This window comes from Tribolium castaneum, unplaced genomic scaffold, assembly GCF_031307605.1.
Source record: "Tribolium castaneum strain GA2 unplaced genomic scaffold, icTriCast1.1 ptg000035l, whole genome shotgun sequence".
Taxonomy (NCBI): domain Eukaryota; kingdom Metazoa; phylum Arthropoda; class Insecta; order Coleoptera; family Tenebrionidae; genus Tribolium; species Tribolium castaneum.
The window spans coordinates 25,399-30,000 of record NW_026986637.1 but is presented as its reverse complement, the minus strand read 5'-3'; the positions used below and the strand labels follow the sequence as shown (position 1 = coordinate 30,000).

At 33.4% G+C, this 4,602-nt stretch overlaps 1 long non-coding RNA gene across 1 annotated transcript in view; it reads right to left on the bottom strand.

The window, feature by feature from the left end:
* The window catches only part of LOC135267468 (uncharacterized), a 3,434-nt gene extending 462 nt beyond the window's left edge, over positions 1–2,972 (bottom strand). The window contains exons 1-3 of the long non-coding RNA XR_010335890.1: positions 2,270–2,972; positions 1,920–2,201; positions 649–1,868 (exon numbers count right to left, since the gene is read on the bottom strand). This is a non-coding gene — a long non-coding RNA (uncharacterized LOC135267468). The remainder of the gene's footprint in view (positions 1–648; positions 1,869–1,919; positions 2,202–2,269) is intronic.
* Positions 2,973–4,602: the final 1,630 nt, after the last annotated feature.

The window sequence follows — 4,602 nt, the reverse complement described above, 5'->3', positions numbered from 1 at the left end:
CAAAATAAGCGAAAATGAAATCGCCTTTATTTCTCAGTCTCGCTCTCCAAATATCAAACTGTTTTGTAATAGATGCAACGTAACTATCACAGCAATTTCAGAAATTAAAAAACTCGTAAATGACATAAAATCATCATTTGATGAGCGTCTTAGCAAACTCGAATCTCTTATTATTAATAACAATACGTCTCAAGCTATAAACCGCGAAGAAATTATCGCCGAATCTGTGGACAGGTCGGCTCGTGCGTGCAATGTTATTATGTACAATGTTAAACCTGTCGCTAATAAACAAGACGTGGATGTGGTAAATGATGTCCTCGAGGTCATTGATCCATCACTTGTGATTGGTCCGGAAAATGTTTTTCGCGTAGGAAAAACCGTCGGTGATAAACCTCGCTTATTAAAATTGCAATTTAAAACTCAACAAATGGCACGTCTATGCTTGAAGAAAAAATCGTCTTTGCTGCAGCACCCACAATTTGCTCACATTACTATTAGTGATGATAAAACCCCGGGTCAACTAAAGCATTTAAACAATTTGCGTGATGAATTAAAGCGAAGACTTGATGTTGGCGAAAAGGACTTGACAATTAAATACGTTAACCACGTACCAAAAATTATTTCACATCAAAAAAACTAAATATTTACCCTTGTTCAATGGCTCTTCTGTATACGAATATCGCATCTTTATCTTCAAAATTTAATGATTTGTTATTAGAAGTAACTGAATTTAGACCTTCTATTATCGCACTCACGGAGACTTGGCTTAATCCGTCTATCTCTGATGATGCTGTACACATTGAAAATTACTCTATTTACAGAGATGATCGCCTATCTCAAAAAGGTGGCGGTGTGTGTTTTTATGTAGATAAAATTAAAATTTCAAAATTTTTTAAAATTACTCAAATTTGCATATCTGTTAAACCTTATGATTCTCTATGGTTAAAATTTGAAGGAAATGAACAAACCTTTGTTATAGCATGTATTTACAGACCACCAACAGGAGCGTCTTTTAACAATCACGAAAATGATAAAAATCTATTTAATACCATACAATCAACTATTAATCAGTATCCTAACTTAATTATCATGGGAGATTTCAATTTTCCATGTATAGACTGGTCTGCTAAAAACACAACAGGTCAAACAATCATCGAAAAACAATTTTCTGAATTGCTCTTGGAGAATAATTTGTCACAAATAGTCACTGAACCTACACGATTTAGATCCCAACAACGTCCTTCATTACTTGATTTGGTAATTTTGTCTGACGTTAACCTTGTATCGTCTTTAAACGTTTCGAATCCTGTAGGTACATCTGATCATTCAAAAATCGAAATTGAGTTACAAATTATGATATATTCAGAGCCAAATGCAAGAATTAAAACAACATCAATTGTTGACTACACTCGCATAGACGAAAGTCTCTTGACTTACGACTGGAATGGTTTAGATTCACTAAATGCGGAAGAACAATGGAAACATTTTAAATCGATTTTACAAACTTGCATTACAACAAATTCCAGACTGTTTACAAACCGACTGAGAAAAGATAAACCGTGGATAAATCAACACATGCTTGACAAAATAAAATACAAAGCTAAATTATGGAAAAAATTTAAAAGGAAGCCTACTGAAGATAATTTTTCTGCTTATAAAAGATTTTCTAACCAACTAAAATCTGATTTACAAATAGCCAGGTGTAATTATGAAAATTCTATATTAAATAAACCAAAACTATTTTATTCCCATGTACGTAAATTTATCTCTAGTCGTGTGTCGGTCCCTTTAGTACGAAATGCTTCAGGTCTACTCTGCTCCGATCATACAGAAACTGCAAACACTTTAGCGGACAGTTTTGCTGCTACCTATAATTTAAACATTAATAATAATATACCGTCATTTATGCCTACAAGTACATTTAGTGGGTTGTCTTATATTAATTTTACTCCGGATCTGGTAAAAAGCCAACTCTGTGCCATTAAATTAAATACAGCTCCAGGTCCGGATCAGATACCTCCCAAACTCCTGAGAACTTGTGCTGCTTCGTTGTCGGGCCCACTTGCCAAAATTATGACAAAATCATTCTTACAAGGCACTTTGCCCTACGAGTGGTTGCAAGCAACAATCACGCCTTTGTACAAGTCAGGAGATAAACTTGATCCTGCTAACTATAGACCTGTAAGTCTCACGTCGACATGCTGTAAAATTATGGAAAAAGTTATAGTCAAGGAACTATTAACTTACATGAGAAAAAATAATTTAATACCTGAGCATCAGCACGGCTTTTTACCAGGTAGGTCAGTTGTCACAAATTTGCTATCCTGCACAAATCTATGGACAAAAATGTTAGACACTAACCAACCTGTAGACATAATTTACCTTGATTTTAGTAAAGCCTTTGATAAAGTCCCTCACAATCTCTTGTTAGCAAAACTGGAGTCCTATGGTGTAACAGGAAATTTGCTTGATTGGATCCGAGCGTTTCTATCAAATCGAAACTATTGTGTAAAAGTCTGTGGTAAATTTTCGTACTCTAAACCAGTATTAAGTGGGGTCCCACAGGGATCAGTTCTTGGACCAATTTTATTCTTGTTATATACAGCAGATTTATTGTTTTCACTGGACAGCTATTCAGCATATGCGGATGATATTAAGTTATTTGCTAACCCACTTGTCACGGACTTGCAAGACCAACTTAATTTAATCTTCCAATGGAGCGAGAAGTGGCAAATACCACTAAATATTGCAAAATGCTGTGTACTTCAGTGTGGCCACAACAACCCAAAGTACCTTTACCATATAAATGGCACACTCCTGAGTGTAAAAACCTCAACCAAAGATCTAGGGGTCATTGTAAATGATAAGTTAGGATGGTCAGAGCAATGTCTAGCATCAGTGGGTCGAGCGCGTAAAATGTTTTATTTGCTAAAGCATGTTTTTCCAAATCCTTCAGTCAGTTTTATTTCAAAGGTGTACATCACTTACATAAGGCCGCATTTGGAATTTGCCATTCCAGTCTGGAGACCTTATTTGTTAAAGGATATTGATTTGCTGGAAAGAACTCAGCACCTGGTAACTAGATGGACACACTGTTTAAGACAAGTTTCATATGAACAACGTCTTGAAATACTCAAAATACCAGATCTACGTGCTCGTCAAAACAGGGCAGATGCAATTCAAATTTTTCGGCTTACTCATGGTTTATTTCCTGGAGTAACACGCAATTTCTTGCAAATTCAATATCATGACAGACTTAGAGGTCATTCTTATAAGCTGAAAAAAGAACCATTTAAGACTACCGTTAGAAAGAATTATTTGACAAATCGTGCATTTGATATATGGAATGGCTTGCCTGATAACGTTGTTGCAGCTGTTACTGTTTCTTCCTTCAAGAATCAATATGACACATTACAATAATTAACATTAACCTTTATTAATTAACTAATTTAACTGTAGATTAAAATTGTATTTCATTTTTCATTATTCAATGGTGTTTTATTTAACACGAAACCGTATTTCTTGATATTTTGCTATAAAGGTGTTAACCTCAGCAAAGAATCTATGTTAATAATAATAATAATAATAATAAGAAGCAGCAAACCTAACACTAAAGAATCTGAAAACTTTGTATTCGGACACAAACCACCGAATTTTGTTTCAGTTTAGACAAAAACGGTTGATTTTCGACAATATTTTGCTTTGAACAAGAAAGCTTATATCAAACTGACTAAAAACGTCTTATTTTAGCACAAAACAAAAGATTTGCGTTATAGTCTTAAAGCTGATTCATGCCACAGTTTGGATAAAAACCAATTATTTTTGTTAATTCATTGTTACAAACAAGAAACCTTACATCAAAGAAACTGAAAACCCCTTATTTAGGCACAGAAATTCGAATTACGTTTCAGTCTGGACAAAAACTGCTTATTTTAGACGATCCTTTATTTTGAACACGAAAACTTACATTAAAAAGATTAAAAACGTCTTATTCTGGCTGAAAACTGCAAATTATATATTACTCTAGATAAAAGCAATTTATCCTGATTACTCCTTTACTTAGAATAGAGTAAACTTGTATAAAACTTAATGAAAACTTTAAATTTCGTCTCAAAGAAATAATTTACGTTATAGTTTTGACCAGCACTGTTTATTTCAAACGAAATTATGATTCGAAACTAATGAACTTTTATGGGGCAGATGCAAAACCACATATTACCATATAAAGCGTTGTTTTAAAGCAAAGTATTACCTTTTGCAACAAGAAATTTCACGTCAAAGAAACTGAAAACTTCGTATCCATACATAAATATCTAATTACGTATCAGTTTAGGCAAATACAGCTTATTTTAAACGATTCCTTGCTATAAACAAGAAAAATTTTATCAAGCATATTGAAAACGTCTTATTCTCGAAAATAAGAGCAAATTATGTATCAGTTTTAACAAAAGCGGATTACTCTGTTTGATTCTATGCTTAGAGTAGAGTAAACTACTATAAAACGTAATGAAAACTCTATATTCAAGCTCAAAAGAACAAATTACGTTATAGTTTTGACAAAAAAAAATATTTCGGACGATTACATACTTCGAAGTAAGCAAA